This window comes from Theobroma cacao, chromosome 10, assembly GCF_000208745.1.
Source record: "Theobroma cacao cultivar B97-61/B2 chromosome 10, Criollo_cocoa_genome_V2, whole genome shotgun sequence".
Taxonomy (NCBI): Eukaryota; Viridiplantae; Streptophyta; class Magnoliopsida; order Malvales; family Malvaceae; genus Theobroma; species Theobroma cacao.
The window spans coordinates 21,691,061-21,700,512 of NC_030859.1; the positions used below are offsets into that span (position 1 = coordinate 21,691,061).

Here is a 9,452-nt window from a genome sequence, read left to right on the forward strand (position 1 = left end):
TAACACTTTGACATGTTTTGTTAATAACTGAACAAGGTTCTTAGGTGAGTTAAGAATCAGACATCAATCGAACCCAAGCTCAAACTTGCATGCAATTAGAAGCAATTTATAGAAGCTTTCGCGCAATTAACAGATTCAGATTAAACAACTATACCAAACAGGAAATGGAAAAAAAAAAAACAAACTAAGAACAAGAGAAACTACATTCATGTCTTGTAACTTAGGAAGTTAGATCTTTTTAATTAAAATATGCATACCATTTTCAGGCTTTACAATCATTCTATAAACAGGAGAATGCCAATGCTTTGGCGATAAAGAGAAAGTGAATTTGGAGATTATATGGCAAAAGATAATTTTTAGCTGAACCATTGCTAGGTTGTTGCCCTAGCACAAGCGAAAACCCAATCCAAATGGGATATAGGCTTGAGGGAACTTGCAAGCTTTAGAGACGCCATCACTGAACCTCTCTGGCTTGAATTCATTTGCATCTGAACCCCAAATCTCAAGGTCTCGATGCAGAGTTGGTATCAGAGTCCATAGGAGATATTAGATCTCCTCTAATGCCTCTTTTGACACAAATGCTACTGGTAGATATAAATGCAAAGTTTCTTGAATCACCATGGTTACCTGCAGCAAACACCCTTTGTTTGTTAGGTACTATTTTGGTAGAAATAATTAACAATACTAATAGATAGTTTTAAAATTGAGGTGTGGGCATTGTATTTACAATTTTCATGTGGGAGACCGAGTTTGCATCTGGCAATTTTTCTCCGCAAACTTGAGCCACTTTTGTTAGGATATGAGATTGCCACTCAAGATGCAGAGCGAGTAATATGAGGCACCAAGAGGAAACAACAGCAGTAGACTTATGGCCAGTAAAGTATATGTTATTGCAATTGTCAACTGTGAAGCACTTAGATGAATCTGTACCAAGACTTTGATCATTCAAAGGCCTTTCTAGTATCAGGTGCAATAGATCCTTTTCTAATGAAAATGCCTCTATGCATTTTCTTTCACGTTCCTTCACTATTTCCCAGTTTAATGACTCTATCTCCTTCTCCGAATTGGGGATCACATTTTGCTTCTTCATTGGCTGAAATCTACATTTGTTTAAGAGAAGGAATGATTAATGAGGTCGTAAATGAGTGGCACACAAGATTTATAGATTGTAATAGTAATTTAAAGACAACAAGTTGACTATAAATTGTTGAACTTTCCATCGATTGTTCTCCTAGGTATAAATAAAATTCATATGTTGCAGAAGAATTAATCTTGTAAGGACGATAAGGAATCAAGGTAAATCATAAATTCTATACTTTCAGTGTCAGGTGCCCCTTCCTCTACTTTCTTCAGAAACAAGGCACGAAAATGAAGACTAGTATATATGAAGTGGTAAGACATGCTAAAGTTTAGATGAGACCTTAGAGTCGATAGGTAACTATTACTCACGCCATTAACTCCAAGCATTAAGGCTTTCTTTATTGAGTGAAGGTAATGAAAACGTGGAAGGAATTGAAGATATGACTCTAACATATGCAAATGTAATTGACAAATGATTTATTTCAAACACATTAAATGGCAAGTGAAAAGAGTAAGTACCCATATCCAAAAACTCTGAAAAGCAAGCTTTCTTTAGAAATGGCTATTTGAAGTTTCCTTAGCTTGGAAAAGATATCCTTGCCTTTAAAATAAGAGCTCTCAAAACAAGCTTTAGCAATGACTTCTACTATGAAACCCCTCAAATCCTCGCATACTTTAAGTTTCCTCTTACAAGAGATTGTATCGACTCCACCATTAGCCCCACCATCACCTACTTTATCAGTTCAGCTCCCAAACAGAGTTTCCATCAGAAACCAACATCAAGATGCCCAAGATTTATGAAAATGCATTGGTTCATATTATAGTGATTTGACATACTACCTTGACCTTGTCCATGAAGAACTCAAGTGCAATGATTTTAATAGCAAATACAATTCTCTTAATAATTATTAGCACACATAGTGGAAAGAAACAAGATGTTTAATCCCTTATGTTTCTTAGTTAAAGCTATCAAAGCTTGACTCATCCATGAGATAACTACAAACCTCTACAATACGCCAAGTAGTAGTTTAAGCTTACTTTTTTCTGGTATTGCAGCTTCAGATGGCACCATAGCTGCTTAATTTACCATGAGCAATAAACAAATTAACTATTGAATATGTCATCATGATTACATATGAGAAATGATAAAACTGTGCTTTTTGTTTTAAATTGAAGCATGAGCTAACCAGCATTCACAAGTTGATCTTCAACATTCCAAGTATTAGCCTTCAGGTGAATCCAATAAGCTTTAATACAATATGAAACTATAGAAAAATGGATTAACTATTGCCATCTCAAACAAACACACAACTAAATAGTTTCATTAATCTAGTGTTATATATTGTGGACAAGAAAACCTCAAGCTTCTGCTTTTGCTTGACTTTTAACATGCTCATTTTTTGGAAAAATCAACCATTGTTGATACTCAAGCTAGAGGAAATATATCATGCTCCTAGAGACATTCTCTTATTTAAACCCCTGAGGTTAAGTAGCTATATAATCACATATTAAAGATATTTAGTAAGAGAAAGATTTTCTCTTTTAACTATGCAATTAAACACAAAAAAAATCAAGAGAAAGATTTTATTAGAGGAGATATTGCTAAGTATTTTTTCAAAAATAGCAAAATATATTAGTTTCATCAAAATTCAATATTTGTTGAAAGTATAGTATTTTTTTAAATAACAAGCAACCTAGTTAATTTTTTTCAAGTTTTTGTTATCAAGATCTCAACTTAAAATTTCACATTATATTCAATATATTGTCTAGAATCCAAGCAATTAGCATTAAATGACACACCAATCTATGTAAAAGATCACTAGCATTGTAACTATGGAAGAATAAGCCTATTGATAGGATCACTTCTTGGAACTTATGTTAAAATCTTAAATATGTCCTTTTACGATAGTAGCAATTAGCATCAATTGACAACCAAGTAATATGAGACAATAGTGGCATCTATAATACCAAAGAATAAGGCTATGATCTATTTACTTCTTGGAGCTTACAGAAATGACTAGCATGGCATGTTCAAAGATATTGGTTTTGGTAGGCTTATCCAAATTGTCATATCCATTAGGGAGAGCCCAATTACTCTGAAAACTTTCTTAATGATACTCACATTCAACCATGTGTCATTAAGAACAGATGGCCTACATATGTTGGCAAATACTTTTTTTAAATCGTCAATAAGACACTAGTAATATGTTTATTACCCTTTTTGTTAGTAAAGAAACATTTATACAACTAACCTCTCGACTCCACAAATTCTCCCTTCGTGTACCAAATCAATGACTTGCACACTGACCTTACATCCTCTCACTCTCCATTACTTTCCTTTGCTATATTATACACCTTCACCTCCAAGAAACTTTGTTGCCACATTTTTCTTATAATTACTTCGCATCACATGCTTAGCATGTCTTGCACTATTTTAATTATTACATTACCCATCATACCATATGATTGGAATGCATTCAACACTTTTTGCTCCTTGTTAGTCCTCTCTAGCTCCATATTTTTAGTTGCATAACTGTCTCATCTAACTTACTGTAACATCCCACCCCTGGGATGTTAACCTAATGAAAAATTATTTTGCTAATTAAGGTGAATTATGGGTGTTGGTATGTAAGAAAATATGTGGAATTGAAGGTGGTGACATGGGAAGTAAAACAATATCTTAATAATAAATAATAATACAAATAATATTAATTTTATGTTAAGTCACAAAAGACGACGTAATGTCGAAAGACAATTTTGAGGAGTTGGGCATGGTCAAAGTGGGGGAGACTAAAAAGAATTTTAAGGAACGGAGCATTGTTGGGAGTCCACATGTTGCTATTAAATAAGGTATAAAAGTAAATATATATTTAAATATTATTGATATAATTTTGTGGAATGCAAATTTGATACTTTATTTGTGTATGAGTTAAGAAAGAATAATATAAGGAAATTTAAGTTAAAGAAGTTGTTAAATGATTTAATTGCAAGGAAGTAGCAAGTAGATAGATGAAGATTAGTTGAAGTAGGAGAGCCTTTGTACAAATAAACCATTTGCAAAGTTAAATAAATATATTAAAGAGAAAACTTGAAATTTTACAGGTGCAATTGGACTAAAGCATGAAACCATGGGTTAATACCCATCAAAAACTTATTTAAACCAACAAATATGGGTTAGTGGGGGACATATGGGTCCCTTACCATGTGATGGGATTTAAAATGCAAACAAATCTGCAGAATGGACGCATAAAAATTGACTAATACACAAAGCTTAAGACTTGGGTTATTCTGCCTGCCTTGAAGGTGGATTGCATGGCTTTCCTTTCATTTTTCTGCTAACTCAGGAGCCCCCACATCAATTTCTTCATGGCTTTTGCCATTAATATTTTTCGAGAAAAACCTAAGAATAGTTCTCTAAAGCTAATGTCAAAAGAAGATTAAAGATGGAGGTAGGAAGGACTAAGAGGACCCTTGACATTTTTGAAACCCAAGGCCTCCATTGAATGGGAGCAAGTGAAGAACATTAAAGCTAGGCAAGCCCCAAGCCGTAGCTGCCACTATATTTTGAAGAAATTCAATCTTTCCATGTTCAAGCTTGAAGCTGAAATTTTAGTAAATTTTGGAGTTTTGTTGGAGCAGTTCATAAATTGTTCTTTGAACGAGATTAATCCATATCAAGGTAAGGCAATTAGGATTTTATTTCTTAACTTGATTACTTAGTTACTTATGGGTTGAAGATGATGATTGTGTGGCTGAACTTACAATTTTAATATACATGCATAATGTTGTTAAGGTGTCGCAAGGAAGTGTAGAAATGTTGCTGGAAATTTGTCAAACTGAGGCATATAATTGAACAATTATTGAGTTGATATATATATATATATAAATTGAAGTTTGATTAGTAGTTTACTGTTGGACAGAATGTACAAGTTGAGTAACATTAGAAATGTGCCAAGCTAATGTGTAATGTGAACATTTCTAGGGATTGTTGAAATGATGTTTTTATTGCTAAACAAGGTTTCTGAATGAATGGTAATTAGCATAAGCCAAGGCTAAGGATTCCTTAAAGGTTTGGATGCTAGTATTTTGAAAGTGCAACCGTCCTTGGTCGAATCAAGCTTCAGTTAAGGAAGATTGCTTAGTGATATTGGTGAGAAATCCCACCATTTAAGGTGAGTGGGCACTAAATTTCAAAACTATATTCCTATAAATATTACATATGTTACATTTGATAGTTGACAAAATTGTCAAAAGCATGAGTTGGTAGAACACCCTAGGTTGTTTGTGATTGTGACAAGGATTTTAAATTCGTTTTTCTCTAAATTATATATAGGTATATATCTACCTGCTTTAAAATACGAGGAAACAAACCTTTGACTAGCTTTTCACTTCAAAATTATGCCTTGCAAGCTTGTGTAATGTTTAGGCCAATGGCATTACTTGAATCATGGGATTTGATGATAAACGATTGATTTCATTTAGCATGCTAATTTGAAGGATATGACATGCCTTGAGATAAATTATGCATAACATTCGATTTATGATTAAATTGATTTTGATCTATCATGTTTTACAAATGCATTAAATTGTGATGATTTTCATTTTAACGTGATTGAGATACTCGGGGGTAGGACCTGTTACCACATCAGGTTAAGTGTGGTCTTTATGCACAAAATAGTGATTGTTGATTATCGATACTTGATTGTAAAGGGGGACTTGAAGCCTCTATTCATATTGGGTGGCATGGGTAATTCCCACAAGTAGGTAAGAGGAGACTTGAAACCCTCATTTATATATGGTGACGTGGGCAGTTCCCACGAGTAGGTGATTATGTTTGAGAGAGTAAGCCTAAGGGCTATATTAAACCTATTCGAGGATGATGCTCACTTGTTGATTTTTATTAAACATAGCATGGCATTAACGCTTGAAATTTATTTTCAAATGGCAAGTGAAATTTACGTATTCATTGGTGACTAGTTATTCCGCATGTTATGTTTGAGATTTTTCATTTTATACTTGCCATTGGATTTACTGTTGAAAGGATATTAAAGTTGAAAGTTTTTTCCCGCATGCTAAATATAACCATTTTCATATGTATTTACTTATGATTTATTATTCTTAAGACTTGCAAGGTATAAAAATCTCTCAGTTTAATGGAGTATGTTTTTTACGCTTATTCTTGAATTTATAAATATTCCATCCTCATGTTTGTTTCCCCTTCCCGCCTGCTCACAGAGTCGATGATCATTAAGTCTGTGAGACTCACCCACGTTATTTAATGTGCATATAAATAGATAGTTGGGAACATTGTTGGCGAGAAATCCTTTTGCAACTATGTGGGTAATGGCATCTCCTAGCTTTCTTCACGTCGCTCCGCTATCTAGTCGTCGAGTCGTTTTAAAATTGCTATAAATAATGTGTTTAGAACTATTTTGAGATTAAGATCTTTAAATATTGTAAATTAAAAATGTGAAGTTATTTCATTGAAACACTTTGAACTATTACTTGGTTATTATTATTTCGATGTGAATTATGGACGAGACAGTGATATTGATGATTGACAAATATAATTGGAGCAACAATGAAAATGTGAGGAAAATAAATATAGGCGAAATAAAATGCTTAAAAGGCTAGTTGGGTTGTGTAGGCTTGTTTATATGACCTGTGCACCGGTAACGACCGTGTGAGTGGGCCATTACACTTACATAAAAGAATATTTATTTCTCAAATTTTTAAAGCAAAATTGGCATGAATCTTTTACTAGATTAGTTCTATCTTCGAGAGAATAAACAAATGCGTATAACTACAAGGTAAAACAATTGAAATGGATAAGTCGTAGAAGGTACCTTTTGAACTTTATATTCAACTGAATTAACAATAAGATTTGGATAGTTCTAACCTTAACCTTTTTCCTTCTGCGCTTGTGTTTCACAATGTCTTCTCCTTTATCCAATTCCTCCCCATCTATCACTTTAGATATCCCATTGCCCTTATTTTGGCTCGTTGTTTGTTGTACTTTTCATGCATCCAGTTCAACTCTCTTTGGAGTCCTTCTATATTCCCCACTAAACATAATGTATATTTTATTGTAAGTTCTCTCAATAAGTATCACAAGATGTAATTTTGTACTTTTATATAGGTACAAAAATGCAACAGGTTTTTCCTTTTCCTTTTTTTTCTGTCTGCCTGTTTTAAAAGTCAAATCATAAATTTCAGGGATAAGAAATGAAGTCATCAGGTCAACAGCACTAAATAGTGTAAAATGCTATGTCAAATGTCAAATTAAACAACAAAAAATAGCATAATTAGTTTCAATTGTAGTTTAGGACAGGCAACATTTCATGTGCATTTTATTGGGAAAATGTTATGTACAAACTAGGTTGTGATGTCTATACAAGAGTTTTTCTCTAGATAAAAAAAGTAACATGCTAACACATCAAAAAAGACGTTAGCTATATGATACTTCAAAAACAGTTTTTGTTTTTTCACTCCAAACAAAACATGCAAGAGTAAATAATGATGAAGGTAATGGTAATAATGCCAACACAGTGTTACAAATTTATGAACATAAAAATATCAATACAAACTGAAAATCCAATAATAACGAATAAGAGTATTAGGGGAAAAAGAACAATAAAGAATGCTAGACTATTATATTCTTAATATGAATTAGGTTCTATCTGTCATTCGAGGCTTCATTCTTTTCTTGGGGCCTCCTTCTACTCCTATCCAATAAACAGTATTTATCTCTGATTCCGAAAATGACCAACTTATACAGAAAAAAATATGACTTGAAAGTCTTAAACCAATTTACTTAAATCTCAAGAATTTTGACATCAAAATAATAGCAATTTTAACATTATCATATAACAATTATCAACAAATTGGACCCACTGTATAATGAAATAGTGGAAAGTTAAACAAATATTTCAGAGAATATAATGAATCAAAACAGTTCCTTTAGCATTAAAAACGAATTCCATTCACTTTGACGGACAAACCAGAATTAGACTTTTTCCCTCGAGGATAAACTTTAAAACTTTTTCCCATCTAATATAAGTGCAATTGATCTTACTAAAGAGATATATCAACAATATCTTAATATCATAGCTTGATTTAATAATGAAAACAATGCAATAAGTAAATAAATGCATATAAACAGAAATAAGATTTCAAAAATGATATATGGTTTAGATTTAAATGAAAAACCAATTAGAGCATTTTAGATATGCTTGAGAGAATGTACTCCGATCTTCTATTGTACTAACAAGTAATATTGAGACACAAAATGCAAGAAATATAGCACATTACTGACTATGCTCCTTTTAAGCAAACTGGAAATGAAAGAATTTGGGAGATTTTTCTCTCAAAATTTGACAAAACCTAAATTTTTGCTCTGTCTTGTGAAGCTTTGATGAGATGAACAAGGCCGTTTTATAAAGTAATTTAATTAATTACCCATTTAAGGTAATCTAGGTGGATTCCCCAAGATATGAACACATAATGACCAAATAAAGGTTCTTGTTGCATGGAGAGTTAAAATTGACATATGTATGCAGAGGAAACTAAATGCTCTATGACAATGATGCTCTAATTACGTGAATAAGGACAAAAAAAAGGTTCCCTTTAAACTCAATTCAACTTAAAAAGTGATAAGGCAGGAACCATGAAAATGAGGAGAAGTAACAAGAACATCTTCATTTCAAGCATGTCTGTTTGTTCAAACAGTTCATGATTTGTCAAGATTTTCAAAACAATAATTTAGCTAGAAAAGTTTGTATTTATATTATGGAAACTTTGGACAAATATTGTTGTTACTCAACCAATTAAAGCATCTTTTTTCTTTTAGATAAGTAAAATATATTGCAAGTGCCATATAAAAAAAATAACAAAGGCCCATGTTTGCAAGAGTATATAAAATTAACTCAAAGTGCAATTCAAATAGAAAGTGTATTTCTTGATAGAAAGTGCAGTTGACAAGGTACAACTCATATATGACAATAGTATGTATGTGTAATGCATCATACATTTTACACATTAAATTTATATTAGTGAATAGAGCATCAAATATTAGCATAGCCATCTTATTAGATTTCTTGCTAAGTACTGTAGTTATAAAACTAACCTACCACCACATGTAACTTTTAAAATGACTGTCGAATTATTCTAGGTTTCGGTATGCTTGCCAAGCTCATCTTGTGGCCCTGATCATTAAGGGAAACCATATCTTAAGTTAAGCTTTTCAAAGCAAAACAGATATTAGAGGTTTCGGTCTACTAAAGGTACTACAACTACAATGACCTACTATGAACAAATTGAGCAATAAGTATGATAAAGAAATTTTCTCATTACCAATCTCAGCTAGCAAATGT

General features: G+C 32.4%; 1 pseudogene; it reads right to left on the minus strand.

The window, feature by feature from the left end:
* On the minus strand, window positions 229-1,772 carry LOC18587535 (annotated as a pseudogene).